Raw genomic sequence first — 23,961 nt, forward strand, 5'->3', positions numbered from 1 at the left:
TGATCAAACGTTTTTGTGTGAGATTAATTTATTTGGATGCTAGCCTGAGACAGGACTGAGGTAAATCACTTCGGGCACATGGAAAAATTACAAATCTCTGTGAGACAGGGATGACACCAATAAGGTTACATCCTACGTCACATTAGTAGGTACAAATTTGTACCATCCTCATGCAGGCACCAGGATAATGTAGGTACAATGTGTACCAGCCCCACATGGGAGCACCAGGATAATGTAGGTACCTTACCTTGTGGGCAGGCGCCGGTTAAATGTTGGTGCAATTGTGTGTAAATAGTAATACCGTCTTCACAGGGGCCACCAAGACACTTTGGTACCATCCTGAAAACAGCACCAATATGTTGGTAATCTCACCCGATTCGACAGGCATCAACCATTCAACACAAAGGCAGATCAATTAAAGGACCTATCGTATGCCCATTTTACCACAAGTTGATATGGTTCCTTGGGGTCTTAATGAAATGTCTGTAACATATTTTGGTCAAAATACCACAAGGATCATTATTAATGGCATCCTTTTTACCCTGCCAAACACAGCCATTCTGTCAGCGAGCTGTTTTGAGCGCTTATGCTAATGAGCCAGCTAACCCCTCCCCCCGCCCTCCTCCCCCCTCCTCTACGGTTTTGGGCTAATCATTCTAACCTTTTAGTTTTTAGCTACTCATTCTTACCAAGTTTAGTTTTGTAAAATATGGCGACTGGATACGAGATTGTTCAGACCCTGAACAAGAAGTTCGAGAATTTAGGGTACAACAGGACGTTTCTGAATGGTAAGTACACTTTGTCACTTCACTTGTTTTTACTTTGGCTAAGGTCATACGGTCTAGTCGGTGACGAGAACATCGCATTCATTTTCAACATATTCATTCACTTAACCACTCTAGACGGAAAGAACGAGTCTACGCGTGTTTAGTGCGTTTAACAACGGTAGAAAACAGTGTTTTCGCTCCGTCCTTACTGAATACTGAACAATGAAATAAATGGCAGTTCTTATACATTCCATCAATGTCGAGCAGACTACGTCGTAGCTCACTACCACACGCACTCCAAAGCAACTCTTATGTCCCATGCATATCTGGTTATTCTAAGCATTGCATGTACACTAAAAATATATTAAACTGAAATGCAAAACTATAAAATACAATTATGCAATCATTATAATGAGCAATCACTAAATATGAATCTAAACAAAATAATATCTTAATCTGAGTCTAAATTACAATGTGGAAAATGGCACTAACACAGATGTAGAACATAACGTAACGTGTTTACCTCCGTTTATTAGCGTTCAAACATTGTTTTCTCATTATATCGTTGTATTTGTCAACTTGTGTCTGTAATTGTAACACAACATTCAAATACACTTCACCTGCAATGTTGTCACTTTTTAAAACCCTTTATCTATACAGGCGTAATTGTGCCAAGTGTGAGCAAATGCCTACAGAGCCTGAGAATGGATGCTGCAGGGAGATGCCACAGGTAAAATTATTTGTGAATGACATGGTAATTATGCAGTCATCTTGTTTTATATTCCATGATACTTACACTTTCAATATTCAAGGTAACAAGAAGACTACTGCAGCTTCCAAACCAACCAACGTGCATCATCCGGGACTTTTAGCTGTGTGATTGAATGTGTTCTCACTACAGAATGCATTCAACATCTATAGAGCAGACTATGGGCCTTATGTCTAAGGGGAATATAGCAGTAAGTTGTTTTGTTTTTTATGCATATGAGTCATCAGTGATTTCTGCAATACAAATATAACTGGGGAAGAAAATACAATAAATTCATCTCCCTCTGTCTTACTTTGCTTACTGCTCATCTGGCATGTGTCAACTGTTGACATGTTACATACCAAAACTGTTTCTATAGACTTGCTTCAAAGAATGCCACAGAGCTTTTTAAACATAGTTATTAAATGTACTGGCTAGTACATGGGTAATAAATACAAAAAAGACCAATTATAATAAAAACATTGATTACAAAATCACAATTTGTGCCATCAGTAGCCATACTGTTAACAAAGGAAGACTCAATAGATGTGTGTCACCATTTATTCTCTATATACAATGTAAACTTTGCTCAGACGTTACAGGTATTTGGTGTACAGAAGCTTTGTTATCTGGTCTTGGGGCTTTCTGGGACGGAGAATCTTGGTGGTCCTGCTCTTCTGCTCCAGATGGTGCTTTGGAGGATCTGTCTGACAGGCCACATGATGTAGCCTAGGACACTGTTCAGATGTTCTTCCTTAACCACAAGAGCAGCAATGTTATTCATGTTTTTTCCTGAATGTAATAAAAGGAAAATACTCCATACTGTAAATAAAATGTCATCTCACTGACCATTATCCTTGCACTGCAATGCATGAAACATGAACTAAAAGCCAATACATCTCTAGCATTTGAAGAAATGTTGTATTCCATTACACCTAATATCAGTTTCACAACACAGAAAAGTAGGTACAATAACATTGGCATACTACCAACCCGGCATTTTTCTCATAAATCATTATGAAATAATCATACAGTGAACAGTATTTTTAACTTGTGCTGTACTATACACAAAACCCTCAAATGCCCCACATTGACAAACTGTTTTGGTAACTGCAGGTGAGTCTAAGCTGCTTATCAAGTCGTTTATGAATGATGCCTTTTTGGTGCGAGAATTCTCTAACCTTAACAACGGGAATCATACATTTTAGCGATACATTATTATCCGTTGGTTATCAACTAGTATTATTAGCTATGATACTGCCTTGAGCAATCTAATAGCTAGCGAGCTGTTTACGGCCACAACCCACACAAAGTTCTAAATGCCCGTGATATGTTGTGCTGTTGGACGTGACAACAGACGCCAAAGAAACCTAGATGTACAATTGATACAATCGTGAATAATTGCTGTGTCTTCTCTCTGCAGCTACTCTCCTGAGCAAGCTAGAGTGCTAATAGCTAGCGAGCTGTATAGCTCTTTTCTATGGGCTTTAGCTACAACTCGTTAGCCCATATTGACACTCTTGCTTGCTCAGGAGATAAGACACAGCAGTTATTCAAGATTGTATCAATTAACCACCACTAAAATAACACTGTTCATAAATCGCTGTTTGAATTAGTCCCCCTACAACATGCTAACGTCGTTAACCACCACACTGAATGGGCAAGTAACAGAATTATTTAAAAAAATACTTACATTTCCCTCGCCTGAAGTTCATTCAGGGACATTGCCTTCAAATATGAATTCAATCCATTTCGCTTGTGTCTTCTGAGGCTGGAACGTGATGTAGAGATCTGTGCAGCGCATCTTGAGTACTTAGTTTGCTTCATGCTGCTAGCTAGCTAGCTATTCAAATTATATCCGAGCTTTGCAATAATGGCTTGCGCTCTGGCAAATATGTAATGAGTGTGGGGGGTGGGCCAAGGCCATGTAGGGAACCTCCCAATGTGTTGTGACAGGCCAACACATGGGAATCTCATTCGCAGACTCAATCATGACGTTTCTGACCATAACAAAGATCCAGGAACCATAACAAAGATCGCCAATGGTTTTTTTTCCAGCGTTTTTGGGTTGGTAGACACGCCAGATACCCAAATGAACGTGTAGAAGCACTAAAAAAGTGGAATTTTCATAATATGGCCCCTTTAAGTTGAAAACCTAGGGGGCGCCACACAAAGTCTAGTGTCCTCCACAGTAGTCAAAATAAAGATCAACCACAAATCAGTCTCAATGTAATATATCAGTCTCATTACATATATTAAACTATCAATTTGGAACTCTGATTAATAATTAAATTAATAACTACAAACAAAGTTACCTTATTAATAGCAAGTTTGAAGGTCTTTGCTGCCAACCTCTTCTATTCAGAACATTCATTCTTGTGTAACATTAAATAGACCAGCGTGTATAAATCAAAGCATTTATTAACCCAATGATCAGAAATAAAACACAACAATATATAGTCTAAATAAATGTGACTAAGTAATGATTGAAAGGAGTGTGAGTGTGACGGACAGAACTCAATTGCACAACTCAGAGATAGGGGTAAGGAATAAGCAATATAATTTACTAGTACGGTACACGGAAAGGTCGGGGTTCGGTACACAAGCAGGTGTTTGAAGATCAGGCAGACAATCTAATACGGAGGATGCAAAAGCAGGGTTCGTTACACAGGCAGAGGTCGGCAACACTAGGAAATCGAATGCTAGGAAAAATCGCTGGGACGCTAGAAACATGGAAAAGACTAAATCAAACTGGCAACGAGACACAGGAACACACCGACTAAATACACTAGGTGATGGGGGACAGTTGCAAACAATCAAGGCGGGGCAGAAAATCAACAAAGGCGGGGCTCTTGATTGTAATCGCGTTTGAGACGCACAATTCTCCTCTCCAGGCGCCTACACTTTCTCATGTGGAGGACGCAGCTTAGGCCTCATGCAGACGAAGCCTAGTTTGCCTGAACCCGGGTTCATTTTTCACACATATCAACTTTTTAAATCGCGTGCACATGAACCCAGTGAATCCGATTGACTCAGCTGTAGTACATCCCCCACGCCTGTTGGTGGCGCTTTAAGGTGCTACAGACAACTGAAGAAAACGGAGAAGAAGACAGGAGCATGCTAATGAAGTAACATATGACAGTAGTTGAGCTCCAACTAGCAACGTTTAGCTTAGCCACATAGCCTACATTTAATCTGCACAGTAACACATTATGGTGGTTTATAAAATCAGTGGTAAGAGCAGACTGTAGGTTAAGCGAAAAATAATTATATTTGTTATTGATAATAAAGAGTTTAGAACAGTGCAACAAAGCAATGTGCAACATGACATGTCTGAGTTGTTTAAATGCCTGTGCTTTATGGAGATGCTGAGCTTGAGCACGAGAGACCACAATGCAAGTGCTGTGGATCCTGGATGTTTCATGGTTTACAATTGCTTCCAATTTCATGGTTTTATTACTAACAACAAATGTAGGCTATTGTTGAGGGCTTTGTCCTTCACGTACTGTAGGCTACCTCTGAAGTAACGTTAACGCTAGCTAGTAGCTATCGCTATCGTTGTCTGACAGGACTAAAGCTAACGTAACATTCATCTTTATTACAGACCATTTTGAAACTTCCGTCTATAATAAAAAAATCTTTTCACGTCAGATTTGCTCATATAGGCTATTGCTGACACTTTTAAAAACTGGTTTTTGAAAAATGGTCTGATGCAAATAGATTAAACAATGATAGATTAAAGTGTGGCTTGTTAATGTCATCCCTTTCCTAACAACAGATAGATAGATACATTTGTATTTATCCCGTTAGGGAAATTCACGTGGAAAAGCAGCAAGGTAATAGGAAGAATTTTTTTTTTTAAACTGGAGAGCTTTTATAACTGGCTGCCACACTCACTACGCCATGGCAACCCATTCAGTTATTAAATAATGCCGGTTGTGTCCGTTGTTCTGGCTGGTCTAATGATGCGATCACGTGGGGCAATCCGATTAGGTTTGCGGATAGCGTGCATACGAACACCAACCCACGACCGGATTTCAAGTTTACTCACTTTGGACCCCCGATTCGAGGGAGTGCGGATACAGTGTGCGGATACAGTGCGTTCGTCTGCACGATAGGGCTATCCAAGGACGGTTATCTCCGGGTTCAGGCAAACTAGACTCGTCTCCTAATAAAGTTGGTGAAACAAATGCAACATTCGCTGATTAGCCTACCTCTTGTTACCAGCAGGACACACACAACACTATCCAAAATGGCATTGCATTGAAGAAATCAGGCCTATGATGTGCATTGCGCATGCATGCTTTGTCAGTGCTTAACAAGATCTGCGTAATGTCCTGCAACAATCTGCCGGCTATTTCCTTCGCACGAGTGGTACCCTATATTCAAAACCAGAGTAGGCTAAGTTAACAAAAATTGCCTAGGAAAAGTTATATGCGTAAAGGCCCGGTGAGCGTCTCCGCTCCGCTGCGCAAAATAAATGCTGTGTGTGTTTTGTGCCACTTAAAATATTTCTAAATTATGCCGGAGCCTGAACTTCCAGCATCCCTGTTGAGGGCTATGTGTAAAACATGAAGATTCCTCCCACGGACTGCAGCAAACACGCCAGTGAGCTGGCCTCTTGCATTCTTCACCTTGCACACACACTTTTTGCCACCCCACCACAAACATGAATCCGGCACCACTAGTTGGAAAAAAGGCATTTCGGAACAGAGGGTTAATTTTGCAAAGATATTTCGGACAATTTTTTGGAATATTGATCTTTTGGAACACTGGGCAGTCCCCCAGTTAGACAGACGTTTTGCCTGGTCATAGCTCATCATTGCCTGCGAGCTAATGACCACTACAACAGGGACATAGCAATAACGTTTCCTGCACAACTCCTATCCTTCAAACTGTCGAGCCATTATTGAACAGGTTGTTATACTTTCGCATTCAGGTCGCCGCCGAGTGCCTGTTTTATTGTGTATGTGTTTTTCAGATGTGGGTAAAGCTGCTGTGTGTGCTGCTGTACCAAATAATGCCTTTCATCAGCACTATCCATGTTTCTGATCGCAACACAGGTTATTTTCTTTAAAACAGACCCAGGCAGGAAAATAAAACAAACTGTTTATCTATGGTAGTTACTTGGAGTTTGCCAATAGCTAATGTTACCTATCCTAGTTACTATGCTTTCAATCTCAACAACAACACAAAGTATGAAACTTTCAATCCTCATGTAGCGGGGCAGCCACCTGCACAGGCCTCTCTGAGGCTTGCTCCACAGCTCTGCGCAGCCCCACTTAAAGCCGAGCTATGTCTCAAATCATACCCAAGCACAGGCCAATCAACTGAATGACGAAGACACAGAGATGCACAATTCCACAAATATGTATAGTTTAGACATAAAGAAAAGGGACAACATTCACAGATGCACCAACACTATTGGCTTTGATGTGCGGGCCTTCAAGGTGCTATCCATTAATGGCCTGCTGATAGTTTTAACCACCAAAAGAAAGAAAAACAAGCACATCAAAATAGTTATTCCCCAACTCAAAATCAAACTATAATTAAATCAGTGATTCCACATGGGTCAAAATAAAATGAAAACATCACAAACTCAATCCTTGGGTTTAACATTCAACCCAAATGTGGCATGACAATATGGGGAGTGGGGCTAGGACTAGCTAGAGCACATGCATGACTACACCACCCTGGGAGTTTCGCCCAGGGAAATAGTTAAGAGGAATAGGTTTTATTAAATACACCAATATAAAATACAAAACACACAAATTGGTAGCGGTAGGGGACAGACAAGGGACAACACAGACACCACAGATAAATAAACAAAACACAAGCTGGACTGAGGCTTACCGGTCAGGCAGATTACTATGAAGTGGGGCAGTACCTCCAGAGGTCACATCAAACACACTTATTGAAGGGTGAATCCACACATCAATTGATTTCAATCACACACGGGAGATACTACCACCACCAGGGAGGGGGGGGGGGGGGAGGATGGACTACCTAGCCTTGGGCACCCAGCACAGGCAACAGAATATATATATAAAAAAAAACAGAACCAAAACAAAAGCAGCCAACTAAGGTGGATACATTTTTCGAAAAGAAATGCGAAACAACCAACAGCAACAATAACACACACACACGGAAGCAGCAGCAGCACTTAATAGCAGTAGTTAATAGCAGCTGCTTGGATGGAGGACGAGACGTGAAGCAAACCGCAAAACGGCTAACAGTAAAACAGCAGCGTTTGTCAACCAGCCAATTTCTACAGGAGAGGTGGAAGACTGTTACCGCCACACAAACGCTAATAATAAATATAAAAAGAAACAAAGTAGCCTACCAAGCATCCATGGCATGCAACGCAAAACGACACAGGCCCGTACTAAGTCTAACATCTCTTTTGCATATACGGGATTTGCATTTGAAGGACAATAGAACAGTGTTTGAGATTCAAGGTATGTCAGTTCAATGTACTGAACTCTCCTTATTTAAATATGGGTTTGGGCCAAATCACCTTTCAGGTTATTGCGCATGTCAACCCCACAATGTATATTTTATCATATCATTCAAATCTACAAAAGTCAGAGAGCTTGCCTCTGTTTTTTCATTCAAGAAAGTGCGTACAAGTACACAGTTCTCCCTGTTGTTCTGTTCCTGGCCCCTCTCACTTTCATCAAGTGCATGGATGCAGCGCTCATTCCACCTCATATCCTAAATTATTTGGACGACTGGTTAATATGTGCCCCTACCAAAGAACAGGCAATGAGCGATACAGAGGTGGTGTTGGCACACATCCTCAAGCTAGCCCAACACTGAACAAGGAAAAGAGTTCTCTCACACCGTCCACAACAGTAGAGCATGACAGCTGGTGCTGGACTCAATGAGAGCCTGTTTGACACCTCAGAGGCAGCTGGTGTTGATGGAGAGCTTGACCCAACTCTGGGTAGAAGCTCATTTTAGTGAAGTGTGGTCAGAGGATAGCAAGGGATGGGATTTTGCAGATGGATGCAAAAGGAATCCCAGGCATAAACTAGTGGCTTTTAACACTGACCCTCCAGGAGGGTGTTCCTCTTGTGTGATTCATTTTCAACAGCTCACCCTCTCGGGAGAGGACAGCCCATATGGTGGCATGTTGACCTTCATTCATAAAACCTGGGTGTGAAGATGGCCCGAGTCGGTCACCTCACGATGTGGGGTGTAGGCTGGTTGGAATGGAGTTGCAGGTAGGAAACACACACAGTTCAGTAGACAGTGGATTCTTAAAAAATAGCTATTTATTTACAACAGGGATCACCCCAAAATAGATATACCCAAACTGAACAGAACTAGAGACAGAACTGGGGAACCCGGACCCAACCATTCAGGTAGGGAAGTCCAGTCCTTCTCCCCCTTTGGGCCACAGTAAGAAGGGGGAGGGATTTCACCTTCCTACACTGTTGACCAGCTTAACCCTCTGTTTTAACTTTTTAATAAATTAACAAAAGTCCTGTTTTCACTTTGTCATTTTGGGGTATTGAGTCTTGATGAGAAAATACATTCATTTAAACAATTTTAGCATACGGCTGCAACATAACAAATGAGAAGAAAGTGAAGGGGTCTGAATACTTTCTGACTTCACTGAACATACAAACACATTTGAAAATGACATTATTTAAACCCAAAAATATCATCCTTGAAGCTTTCCTGTCAGCTACCTGTGGTATGTTTAAAATATAGCTGATGATGGATATATGGTTGATAAGGAAGCTACAACATATTTACATAAATTAAGAATTGCACTGAAAAAAGATGGACTATTAGAGTATGTTCTTTTTACTTTACATCATATGCATAACTCATGGGCTACACACCATAATACTTGTGCTAAATTATTGGCTATAATAATTGCTGTTTATGTTAAGAATTGCGCATTGACAACCTATATGCTGCTTTAGGTTACTTTTAATGTATTTGTTCACAGACATTTTCACAAAAATGGAAAATGTGTTTTCACAAGTATACCTACAAGACAAGGTTTTTTGCTGATTGTCTGTCTGACTTAGCCCCACAGTCAGCATTGCATAATGTATATGAGCTGAATTTACTACAGTAATTACATACCCCTTTTCAAATTAATCCAGATCCCACAAACGATGTGAAAACGTGCACAAGCTTGGGTTTACTTGGTTGATTGTTCACCTAGGACTTTACGCCACATGATAGTTTCACTGTCCATTTAAATCAAATAGCATTGACATGTAAATGAGGCCAAGCGCCATGTTTCATAGTGTTTCATGGCAATTTATCTACACAGAAACACACCATGAGGTTTTAGAGTTAGATATGTTAAGGCTGTTTTCAATGGGAAACCACAGCTGATGAACCAAATTATACTTGTCCACATACGTACAGATACTTTTAAATTATGTGGTCATTTACTCTTTCCAAGAAAAATCTAACATAATTACACAATAATATAACACACACATTTATTGTAATACATCAAAACAATAATGTTACTTTGTCACCATTTGAGATGTTATTTATAAAAGCTCTCCTTGTCTGCCATACTTTTCTCTTCATGGCGTCTTTTATCTTTTGTGTTCTAACTCCATACAGAATGGGATTCAACACAGGTGAAAGAATAAGGAAATACAAGGACAGAACCACACGAATTGTATATGGGAGATGAGTCATGTCAAATCGACTTTGAAATAATTCAAAAGAGCAGCCTATAAAGAAATTCACTATTGCAATTAGGTGTGGAACACAAGTGCTCATTGCTTTGGCTTGCCCAGTTCTTGTTAAAGTTGAACAGATTATGATTATTTTTATGTAAGAATAGATAATGATGACAAGTGGTGGCATAACAGAGAAAAATGTTACAGTTGCACCAAAAATATTAACTTCTGAAACTCCTGAGCATGCTAGCTTGACCACTGAATAATTATCACAGTAGACTTTTTCAATTACAAATCCACACATTTTTAAGTTTGAAGTGATCAATACAGTACCTGCACATCTAAGAAATGGCAACAGCCATATTAAAGCAACAAATAGAATTACTTTTGAAGGAGACATTATCTTTTGGTATGTTAGAGGGGAGCAAATGGAAATGTATCTGTCATAAGCCATCACTGTTAAATTAATGATTTCACATCCCCCATATGTGTTAATGGAGAATATTTGCACAAGGCATGCAAGCCATTGTATTTGAAATGTCCCAGACAAAAGGTTGTATATGATAAAAGGAGTCAATCCAGTTCCTCCATACAAGTTAATACATGCTAAATTACAGATAAGAATATACATTGGTTTGTGTAATTCTCTCTCAGCACATATAACATAAATGATGAGTATGTTGGCAATGACAATAACAGGGTATAATGAAGCCAACACGCCAACAAAGAGGAATCTTTGCTCATGTATCCTTGTATAGGCTTCTAGGATGAAGGTCACATTTGACATGTTGTTAAAAAATAAATAATAACCAACAGTTGCTGTATGCATAACACTGAAATCAACTAAAAGAAAACACAGATATTTAGATTATATTTCCATCCATTGCTAGATTCTCTTATAACTGACTCAGTCATTGGTTAGGATAGGCAATAAAGGCTTCTTAAACTGACGGAAAACTCCCTCCCTACCTTATTATCTAAAAGAAGTGTTTGACTATTTATAAACATTCCCCTCCTTCAGTATGTAAATAGTGTTTGTCTCCTGGGATATGTTGTGTACTACCAGAAAGCCTGATATGACTGTGTTAACCCTCCTATTGTGTTGTGGATATAATGTCCTGAAATCATATTCAAACCTAAGAAAATTATATAAAACATTAAACTAAGTTCAAAGCCCCCTATGAAGCTTCCTAAAATTAGAGCAAAAAAGGACTTTTGGGGAGTTAAAATTAAAACTTTGCTGCCACAAAAAATATTATGCCTATTCTCTAGATTGTGAAGGAATACAAATATCACGGTATCCTGATTGATAATCAACTTACTTTTAAAAAACATGTTAAAGATTTTTTAAATTCACCTTGGCCAACTTTAGGCATCTATGAAATCACATGTCCACCGAAGCTGCTAAAATGTACATGTTCTCGCTGATTTTATCTCACATTAACTACTGCTTACCCACCTGGTCTACTGCCAACTCCACTACCCTTAAACCAGTCATGTCTCTTTACAAACGGGCTCTCAAAATACTTGACAAAAAACCTAAATCACACCATCACTCTTCAGTCCTCCATACGTACAGACTTTTAAGTTGGGACAACCTGATCACATTTAAGAACTGCTGTTTAATGTTAAAAAACGGTTTAACCTGGCCCCCCACCACTATGCAGCCTAGTCAAGTTTAGAACAGCAGCAACCAATGCTACTTAAAAAAAAAAAATGTATTTGGACAGTCGCTTTTCTCAGTTAGGTTAGCCCGGGAATGGAACCATCTACCACAGAACCTTAGAGAATCAACCTCATTCAACTGCTTTAAAAGAAATCTCAAAACATGGTTGATAAATAACCAAAACTATGATCATTAGTGGGTAAGCAGTAGAATTGTTTTTGTTTACCACTTGTTTGTATACCCATTGTTCTTTCCCTTCTACCCATGGTTAAGGACTAAGTGGAGCTTGTGTATTGGGATTTTATTTTATTATTTATTTTATTATTTTATTTTTATTATTTTATTTTATTTTTGATATATTGTCAATGTTATGTTTAATATATATATACGTTAATGCCTTTTTTCACTCTGGCAGTGGGACTGCCAATGGAAACTAGCCTTTTGGCTATAATTGGGTGCATTTACATTTTAATGTTCATGAATGTACACTGTCCCTCTTGATCAAATAAATAAATTGATTGATTGATTGATTGACTTTTGAACTGTCTTCATTAGCAGATTAGTTAGAATATGTTTCAATACCCTAGTCAGGAAAATACACACTATACATCAGCTGATAGAAACAAATATCACAGTTGGGTAATATATATTGTGGCGTGTATCATGGAGCCTTCACCATGCACGCCCAGTTTTCTAAAGCCTCTCACTATTTTTCCTCCATGATGGACTAATGAAAGTATTTTCCCTATTAGTTTTAGTAAGAGTAGACCTGGTACTTTTTAGAATTGCTGAGTTGCCTTCTTTGTCTAAAACGATTATATCAGGTGTTTTGACTCTTTCTCTGTTAGTCTGGTCTTGTATTCACGTCTCGGGGTGAATGGCTGGAGCGTCATTGGCCGCTGTAGTTTGACTGGAATAGGCCTACGTCCATATAGTACTTCCTGTTTAGGAAGAGGGGAGAGATGTTTTGATGGTTGCCTTGCGGATGTTGTGCAAAAAGGGCAGCGAGATTCGTGCAACAAGATCTCTTTCGTTTGTGGAATACAAAATGGATGTGCTTTAATTGCGGACTACGTTTCGGGCTTCCTGGTGGAATACCAGATTCAGATCGCTGGCAAAGGCTCTCAGGTACTCTCTGTGTCTTATCCCCGCTGCTAGTGACAGTTTATCTGCATTGTAGTGAACGTATTCCTCAGCTATAACCCAACGTTCTTCTGGTAGCTCTGCTCCACTACCGACGCACTGTTCGTGTCATCACCGCTGCTCCTGACAGTTGTGTTGTGTTGTACCTTGTACTTTCATTAGTCCATCATGGAGTTGTCGTAGTTTTCCCTTTTGCTGTATGTCCAGCTCTTCAGCAGTGGGATAACACGGTTTTAGGTCTACCACATTGACTGTACGGGGGTCCTCTCCAGTTTCCTCATGAGAGACAACATAGTTGATAGGGCCCAGCCTCTTCACCACCCGGTAGGGCCCAATCCACCGGGGGGCAAGTTTAGCGGTGAACAGATTTCGAGCCTTTGACTGGGGATGATGCCGTAACCATACCCGGTCTTGAGGTTTGTAAGTTACCTCCCGGCGATTTTTATCATAATTCCGCTGTTGTCGGAGTCTGGCCTTAGCTCTGCTGCTCTCAATGAGTTTTACCATGGATTTCTGCTGGTCCACAATTCCATAAGAGGAGGATCCTGGAGGGGGAGTTGTGACCTGCAGGATACGGTCGACGGGTCCTATCAGTTTTCTTCCCAGATGGGCTTCTGCTGGGGTAACTCCAAGAGATTCCTAAACCGCACAATTCAGAGCAAACCGGAATTCAGGAAGGAATCTATCCCACTGGTTATGCTGTTCCCCTACATATGATGCCAGCATGGCTTTCAGAGTGCGATTCACTCTTTCTGTGTAATTAGTTTGTGGGTGGTAGGCGGTTGTGAGCTTAGACACGGCCCCCCAACTGGAACAGAGCTCCTGAAAGAGAGAGGACACAAACTGGGACCCACGGTCAGACAAAATGAACTGAGGGACACCCCAGCGAGTGAAGATGTCTTTCCGAAGGAGTTGGACGATTACTGGCGAAATAGCTCTTCGAAGTGGAAAAAGTTCTACCCAGGAAGAAAAATAGTCCACCACTAATAGGTGCTCATTTCTTGAGGGGCTCCTGGGTAGTGGTCCCATAAGATCCACACCCAGCATCACATTCGGGTGATGGACCATTGTCTGTTGGATCTTCCCCGCTGGTCGGCTCACATCCGGTTTGTACTGTTGACAGATAGGGCACTCCTGGAGGTACTTTTTGACAGCTTTCCACATTCCAGGCCAATACACCATGTCTCTCACTCGCCGATAGGTCTTGAAAACTCCAAGGTGACCACCCAAAGGGGTATCATGGTAGGCTTGTATCACCTCATAAGCAAGACTCAGCGGAACGTATAGCCGGTAGTGGGTGCAGTTTGGGAGATCCAGATCCACCGTTCTTAGATACATTTTGTCCTCCAAGACACAGAATTTGTCCTGGAACTTGCTGTTCTCTCCTTCCTCTGAGAGACTTTGATGTATTTCCATGATGGTGGAATCTGCTTGCTGGGCCTTCCAGATTTGTTCATCATCCAGGGGAAACACTGGATCAGACTTGCCCTTCTTACAGGGAGATTTCCCAAGGGATGCCTGAAAGGTGTTACAGGTAGGCGGCACTTCCAGAGGAGTGGATATGCGGGACAGAGCATCAGGAACACTATTGAGCCTGCCTTTTCGATATTCCAGGACGAAGTGGAATTTTTGCAGGCGCAAGGCCCAACGGATTAAGCGACTGTTGGTCTTGTTGGAGGTTAACATCCACTTCAGAGCCACATGGTCAGTGACTACAGTGAATAGCCTAGCCTCCAGGTAGTACTGCCATTTATCTAAAGCCCAGACGATGGCCAAGCACTCACGCTCAGTGGTGGTATAATTCCTTTCTGCGCTGATGAGGGTCCGGGACGCATAGGCCAATACCTCGTCAGTGCCAACACCGGTCTGCTGTGTGAGTACCGCCCCCAGTCCCGTATCACTGGCGTCAGTGTACACCACAAAGTGCAACTGAAAGTTGGGATGACCCAGGATAGGCGGAGTGGTCAGGAAGTTCTTAAGGGTGTCAAAAGCCTTCTGACATGCTTCGGTCCACAGGAACCTCACTCCCTTCTTCTTTAAGGTGTTCAGAGGCTCTGCCACCTGGGAAAAACCGGGCACAAAACGGTGATACCACCCGGCCATCCCAAAGAAGCGTTGTACCTCTTTGAGGGTGGTTGGAGTGGGGAAGTGCATCACCGCAGTGATCTTGTCTGGATCAGGTTGGATTCCCTGAGGGGTAACGATATGTCCCAGGAACTGGATGTTTGTCTGACGTTCAGCGTGAGGCCGGCCAGTCTCAGCTTGTCGAACACTTGCTGCAGATCTTGCAGGTGTTTTCTGGTGGAGCTAGAATATACAATTATGTCATCCAGATACACAAAACATATCTGGCCCCTCAGCTCACCTAAAACCATTTCCATGAGCCGCTGGAAGGAAGCAGGCGCATTTTTTAAGCCAAATGGCATTACTTTAAAATGGTATAGGCCGGCAGGAGTGGCAAAAGCAGTCATGGGGACGCTAAGAGGATCCATGGCAACTTGCCAATAGCCACTGTTAAGATCCAAGTTGGTGAAGACTGTGGCTCCCGATAACGAGTCCAGGATCTCTTGGATGGTGGGCAAAGGATAAGCATCATTCTCGGTGACCGCATTCAGACGCCTATAGTCCACACAGAAGCGATGGCTTCCGTCTTTCTTGGGTATGAGAACCACAGGCGATGCCCAACCAGAGTTGGATGGCTCCACTATGCCTTGGGCTAACATGTCGTTGAGTTGTTCCCTGACAATGCGCTGTTTAGTGGGTGACAGCCCCACATTGGGCGCCATTTCTGTAGGGGAGTAGTGGCCTTAGAAAAGAGGAAATTGTTTGTTGGGCGTGTTCTTTTGATGTGTATATTTAATGTTTTTTGTCAAACTTCTCCGTCCCCTTGTCATTCTAAAATGCACTGATTTATTGCTATTTGCATTGCCCTGCTCTTGTTCATTGCTTTCACCCAACCCCTGAGCTAGCCAGGACAGGTTCAATATTGGCCTAATCCCTTTTAGTGCGGTATTGGGTCTGGTAGTGATAGTGGCCTTTGTAACTTTCTCTCTCTGTGACGCTCCCTCCGAGCATCTGGCGCCCAACAAACAATTTCCTCTTTTTTAAGGCCACTACTCCGCTACAATATACATCATTTTAATAGACTTTAATTATGAGCTTTATTCAAAAGAAACCTTGGGGTAAGCTAAACCAACCAACATTAGCAAGTTTGAGCTCCTTGCAAAAGTGCCATTTTCCCTCCTCTGTTGTGGTTTATCCTTTACATGATAAAGGTGCATATAAACTAGTGGTCGACCAATTAATCCGGCCGATATCTAGCATTTTGAGTTAATCGGAATCGGCAATTTTATTTATATAGCGCCAGAACAATAAATTGTCTCAAGGCACTTTACAGAGCCCAGAGCCTGGACCCCCTTAAAGTGAGCACAATGGCAACAGGGGCAAGGCAAAACTCCCTGTTAATCAGGAAGAAACTTTAAGCAGAACCACGGCACATAATGGTGGACCCATCTGCTTGAGGTCGGCTGAGAGGAGATGGGATGGGGGGATGGGGGGAGGGTTTAATTTCTTTATTTTCACCGCTGTCATTGGCAACGGGTTTTGTGCTTCTAATTCACATCTTTCATATCATTCCGCAAGTAGTCCGGTCATTTAACGTAACTTGAATTCAGCAAGTAATGGGTTGCTACGCAACACCTGAAACTTTAGAAGTCTATTTGCCTGAAGAACAATTTTTTCTAAGCGGAAATCACAAAACGGCAACAAAATCGTTAAAGAGGTATTTTGGAGGAATGTCTTCTATCGGTTTGGCAAGTAACCGTGTAATAAACGGGATGATGTATAGTTCGGAGGTCATTATCTAAAAATAGAAATCGATTGGATTTCAAAATAAGAGTATATTGCGGTTGAAACGGTATAGCCAAATCTCTCCCGGTAGACACATTTCTACCGTTGCACGTTATATACCGTCATACCGCCCAGCCCTAGATGTACATAATAAATATACAAACATAATATGATATGCAGTGCATCCAAAAAGTATTCATGGCGCTTCACTTTTTCGTTTAAATTAATCTTTTCCCTCATCAATCTACACTCAATACCCCATAATGACAAAGCGAAAACAGGATTTTAGAGTTTTTTGCAAATTTATTAAAAATAAAAAACTATAACACGTACATAAGTATTCACAGCCTTTGCTTAATACTTTGTTAAAAGCACCTTTGGCAGCAATTACAGCCTCAAGTCTTCTTTGCAGGACCCCTCAAGCTCCATCAGGTTGGATGGGGAGCGTCGGTGCACAGCCATTTGTCGCTACCACCCCCACAGTCATCTGAAAAGTCTGACCCCCTACCTCCAAGTAGACTTCTGCAGTGGGATACTCATGCTCATCACCATTGACGAATGCAACTTTCAGCTTCCCGCCCTTAGTGTCTGGGTGCTCCCTGTGTCCGGTAAGGCTGTGACAGACTTGACTATTGACTATGGTCTGTAGCCTCCCTCTCTGGCCTTGCAAATATCGATGGGATACAACTATGGCTGGAATTCGTTGGCCTCCTAGCTGGGCACTCAGGCTTTATGTGTCCTTCCTGTCCACAAAAGTAACACACTATGGGCCCCTTTGCCCTATCCTCAGTAGCCTTTCTGGGCTTTGCTAGGGTAAAAGAGCCCCTAGCAGGCATTGTATTCTGCTCTCTATTCATTGGGCCATCTCTCTGACTAAACCACTCAGATCTACCTCTGGCTACTGGTCTGGGGCTTGTATGCAGGCGAAAGTTCTGGTGACCTTGTCGGGCTGAGACAAAGTTCTCCACTAGCTCTGCCACTCTCTGTCCCATCTGGGTCTGGTGCTCCATCACCCAGACCCTGATGTCTGGTGACAGTGTACAAAAAAACTGCTCCATGATCAGTACCTCAGGGATGTCTTCCACTGACTTCCTAGCCGGCCTAATCCATTTTTGAAATAGGTCCTTGAGGCGGGTGTACAGCTCCTGTGGGGTTTCTCCGGGCCTGACGTCAGGTTCACAGAACCTCCTACACTCTTTCACCCTATCGTATGGCATGGTTTATGTCAATCGCCACATAAGCGCTGCAGGCTTTCCCCGTGAGGTATGGCACCAGAAACACTGCCCAGTGTTCCCTGGGCCATCGATAGGCCGTTCCCAGCCGCTCAAAAGTGGTTAGATATTGCTCTATATCGTCCCCCTCTTCTAACCTGGGAATGGCGGTTCTGGTCCAGGCCATCGGTGCTGCTGCTGCTGCTGCTGCCACTGCCAGCTGGATGGGGTCTGCATGTTGAGGCCTCGGTGGAGATGAAGGCCACTCTCCGGTGATGATTGCCGTTCACTCCTCTTCTCTGCCTCAAAGTCCTCCCTGAACTGATTCAACTGGAGCTGGACACTCCTTCAGTGCTGCTCCTGCTTGAAAGAGTCCTTCTCCTGATTCTTCAGGGTTTGCTCAAGTAGCTGCCGCAATACAGCTAGGTCTGACCCCTCTGTAAGCCCCCCAGCCACCTGGGCTCCGGCACCAGTCTCCATCTGGTTTTCCTCCGGCTGCTGGACCTCATCCAGGTCTCCTCTGGCTAGCCTTTCTCTCTCCCCCAGTGTCTCGGTTGGCGCACAATCCCACCACTGCCACCAAATGTGAGGTACCGGGCGGTCACCCCGCGTTATTGGGATGTATGCGACTGGAGTTCAGAGGTAAAGATGTAAGAAACCACGGTGCAAGAGATGATGGTTTTCTTACAAAAATATGTATTTGTATTTATTTGGCTGTACGGGACAGTACGGGAGTGCTGTGTTATTTCTGCATATTTTTTATAGTGCCGTTTTGACTAGATGCAAAAAGTTCCTTAACTTTTCCATGTGTTTGTGCATCATGGCCATAAAATGAGAAGAAAATTGGTCTGCTGGTAGAATGAATGAAATTCATTACTTTAATTTAAAGGACTGCTCCAGCCAAAACATGATTTGGCTCTAATTTTGCCGGCATCAAGCTATCTGTCACTTTTTTTTTTTGGTCATATGGACATATTATTATGTCTCATTGACTTCCATTCACTTTATTTTCAGCTATTTGGCAAATGCCATTATTCACGCTGTTGGCATAATACATGCACCATTTCAGTTTTATAATACACTACCACACATGAAAGACGTTTTCACAACGAATGGACAAGATCTACTGACATAATCTTGAGAAATCTTCCTTTAAATCTCCAAACCAGGGGATAGAAATACAACTGAGGGCCCCTATGGCGCTGGGGCCTGTCCTTAACAGTGTTGAAGATGTCAGTGTCCAAAGATGCCACAGCACCCTTTGAACAGTGCAAGAGGTCAAATCTGTGTGAGTTGATGGTCTCCTTTCATTGTGTGCAATGCACCTTGATGAGATCTAGAAAAGCTCCATCACTTTGTTCCTCTGAAGAATATCTGTTGTCTTTGCCATCTGTTGCTGTGGAGAAAAGGCAATCAAGATTATATTTTTATTTGTGGTACCTCTGTGGTGGAATGACCTACCTAGTGCTATTCGAAGTGGCAGCCATGGTACATTCAAGTAGAATCACCTCTTAAGAACTCATCTGTCATATTACAAGCCCTACAATTTTTTATATTGTTATTCAATTCAATTCAATTCAATTGTCTCAAGTTGATTTACAGAGCCCAGTGCCTGAACCCCCCTTAGAGCAAGCACAATGGCGGCAGGAGCAAGAAAAAACTCCCTGATAATCAGGAAGAAACCTTAAGCAGCACCACGGCACATAAAGGTGGACTATCTGCTTGAGGTCGACCGGGTAGAGATAGGAAGGGGGGGGGGGGGGGGCAACAAGTGGTAAATGTACACCGCATACATGTGGTAGATGTACATAATCCATACAAACATCATATCTTATATGGGCCATTCTACCGAATTGGTGCAAAGTCAGGTTGAAATTTTGTATGTTTTGTTCCCAAAACTTTGTCCGTATATATATTGTACCATATCTAAAGTACACATATCTAGTAAATGAACTGTCAATTTTTTTTATTTGTATTTTCAGAATATGTTGGAATGTTTTTCCTCTCCCAAAAATTGTCACTACCGAAACATAGTAATACACTATAGTAAAAAAGTATTATTATTAACCTGTTCAGATTGTTCCTTCCCTTCTCTGAAGAGTATTTTTACAAATATTTCTTGAAGGTTTTCACAATTAAATCAATACAAATCAAATTTTTACCAAATTTCAAAGTTCAATTTATACAATTCATCAAAGTCTAAGCGCAATATTTCTTTGTAAAATGCAAAATACTGATCATATTGATTCCAGAGTTGATGATTGATGAAAATGAACATACATTAAATCAATCAGTTTCATATCATTTCAGTTGATTAATTTTTTACAAAACATCCAGTGTTTCGGTAGTGACTGTACTGTTTCGGTAGTGACTACACTGTTTTCGGTAGTGAGCACAGTATGTTGTTTGCAAGGTTGTATCATATTTCCTCAACCTTATTGCTTAATCTTGACTCATAACATGCCTTAGGTTGGGAATATTACAAACACAAATGTTTTGTGGTCAATAGAATAATTTTATTTTTGAAGACATAATCATCCAGAACCATTTAAAGTACAAGGAGTTCTCTTCATGGTGGCTCCAACGCCATTGGCAGGCCCTTTCCCGTGACCAGCTTCCAGAAAACTCTAGTTTACAGCAGTAAATCCCATCTGGAAAGGAATGGTGCTCAAGAGATAGAAGTTCTTCTTCTCTATTATTGCATGTTCGGCCCATCGCTGATGAAGAAGAGCTTTTGGATCCTAGGATGGTTCTTCAGGGACTTCAGATCCTTCAGGAACTTAAGAACTGGTAGAAGCTGAGCCCAAATGACAGGAGGATCATGCTTCATCGAAGGTGACAAGGCACAGAATGTCAGTGTACAATCTGTGGTGTGATGTAGTCTGTCTGCCGGATGCTCCAAAATGGACTTGATGCACCTCCTTTGCATATTTGCACTGCCAGTTTTGTGCATAGTCAATGTGAAGAATAGCTTCGTCTTCTTTCAGAGATCTGTGCATGAATTGTAGCTGTGTGTACTGGTGAGGGATGTTGAAGAGGTGCTTGCACACTTTGGCTTTCATTTCTCTCCCAAAATCTTCCAAAAGGTGCTCTGGGCTGCCCTCACATATCTGTTTAACCGTTTTTGTCACACTCTCTTTCTCCCTCCTTTACTTTTTCATAATCTTCATTTTTCGTGAGCCACTGGTGTACCAGTACTTGTGGTGTGAGTGAGAGACTTGTTCTTACATGAGAGACATTCCCTGTACATGCAAACTTTAGCCTGAGTGTCACAGCACAACTCCTCTGCGACTTTGCTCAAGCTCAGTGAGTTAATAATGCCAAGGTGCTTGAGCGTTTTGAGCTCTGCTCCACTTTTTCTAATTCCTTTTGGCATTTTGGTGTCTTATGATTCTTTCTCCCCTGAACAATTTCAGATAGAAATCAGCATTATCTACATGTTTACCATTTAGTCCACACAACACATTTATTTCAAAATCATGGGATTGAACTACTTACCATTCCATTTTGTCACTACCGAAATAATCATGTCACTACCGAAACTTTACCATATGTTTCGGTAGTGACTGTTTTGGTAGTGACAATTCTAGCAAACTTTGAGCATAACTAAAGAATGGTAGCAAACACATGGCTAGTATTCACGTCTTTGAAGAGGTGAACACACATAAAAACATAATACTTTGCATAAAACCCCTAAATGTTTACTAAATTGAAGAGAATATGTGTTCGGTAGTGACAATTCTTAAGGTTACATGCCAATTTTCAGACTTTGGAACACATTTATATCAAAAGTATGCGGTTTAGCTACTTACCATTCAACCATGAGGGATAGGAATGCAGTGTCACTGCCTGGTCAAAAATGCAGGGTCGTGGCTAAAAAACAGGCTCAGCCAATGGACTAAAACTCTTGTGTTTCGGTAGTGACATGAAAACTGGGGACATGATTTTAGTTCATAGTTTTTTTTATTTAAAAATTAAAACCCCAATAAATCTAAATCTTACAACTTCTGTTTAAACTTAATCATAAAGATCTGAAATTACACCATTGAAAAAAATACAAAAATTGTTTTAAGTGTTATTTACAGAAATTGAAATTTAGATGTCAGGGTGGGGGACAGCTACTTCCCAATAGAAAGTACCCTATAAATGATGATTTTGTATATATTTAGCTTATCACTATCTCATTTAATGCCTTGGGTTTAAATAGACCATAACATATTCTTAGTAAATATCTATGGCTGAATACTTCATTGTTTTGTAAATAGTTTTTCTTGTTAAGGGGCCGCACTTTGCACCAATTCGGTAGAATGCCCCATATACATGATACATCTTGGCTTAGCATGATACATCAGCTTAGTGGGTATACAGTGTGCTCATAGGGTTACTGTTACAAGGGTAAAAGTAGGAACAGAAAAACATGATGATGGCGACAATTATATACACTGCAGGGAATTGCTAGCATAGAGTAAGGGGTAAAATAAGTGTATGGCAGTATGGCTGGGATGGGTACATGTGGGCCAAGGGTTTCTACAAGTAGATCGGGTGGAGAGACTACAGCAGCATTCCACAGTGAAGATAGTCTAGACTAGGAGGACAAGAAGGAAACAAAATTAGTGGGTTTGGTTCGGCTGCCAATATGTGTAGATGTACTTGATGGATATGGTGATGAGGAGCAATGTTTCCACATCCATTAGCATTTGCGAGCAAAGGTCACGCTATAAGAGAGAAAATGTTGTTAGTAGACATCAATTTGATAAACAGATATAAGGTATATTTAGTTTAGCATTTAACAGTAGGTAATATGGCCACTTTATTTCCAATATAGGTCTTAGCAATAGGATATAGAAGGAGAGGGAGAGAGAAAGGCTGCCAGGCCAGGTGTATGGGAATTTTATTTGCATTTAGTTTTGAGTTATGTTTAGTTATGGTTAACTGACATGGTGCATGCAGATTTTAGTTAGGATAGCAAGGCTGGCAGGATACACAATAGTGCCCAGCTGCGGGTGACAGCCACAACACACGGCGTATGCTGTAGGTGAAGTCCCACCATAGACTACATTACCCACAATTCTCTTTTCACCTTAACTCCTTATCTACTTTTCGCCTGGACAGTATTGGTTACAACAAGGTTGTAAACGTGACGCATATTTCCCTTTAAAGCAGCGGCTAAATCGAGATTAGTTATCTCTGGCGATGGTTTTACAACAGTGAACTCCATTCATAAAAGAGATACCCCCATCTGCAGGAAAAGTTCGACAGAACAAAGGACATAGCGGCCACGACTCGTATCAAACTTTTAGCCAAAGATACTTTGACCCGTTTAGTTGCAATCTAAGTTTATACTGGTAGAATTATATTGTATAATTATAATAATAATAATAATAATAATAATAATAATAATAATAAAAAGAAGAAGAAAAATATGATTGCTTATTCAAATAAAACTTTTTACGCTTTTTGATTAAATCCAGTATGGTGGCCACATAAATTCGGTCAACATGATGGGTTTGCATGTCATGTCCTGTCCTTGGGATCACTTAAAATATCACCAGACATAAACCACTTTCATAAGGCCGACACATCAAAAGCTATTAGGAAAAAAGGGTTTTGGCTTATTGCAGCACATTGGTCAAATGACAGTATCTGTTTGGACCACCTCAGGAAGGGGTCCAGAGGCCATATTCCATTGGTGTCAATACATCTAACAGTTGCTGAGATATTATCTGACTACCTATTAAGGGCCTTAACAGTTTTGAAAATCTAAAATTCATCTGATGACTTTTGTGAATCTTTGTCTGAAGTTTTACGGCGACACATTTTTGTTGAAGACTGGACAAAGTTTGCCCATGGAGTAGCAGGGGAAATAAAATGGCGGAAATTCCACACGCTAATTTTAACGTCACTTATGTAAACA

The sequence above is a fragment of the Clupea harengus genome, chromosome 9 (genome assembly GCF_900700415.2).
Source record: "Clupea harengus chromosome 9, Ch_v2.0.2, whole genome shotgun sequence".
NCBI classification, from domain to species: Eukaryota; Metazoa; Chordata; class Actinopteri; order Clupeiformes; family Clupeidae; genus Clupea; species Clupea harengus.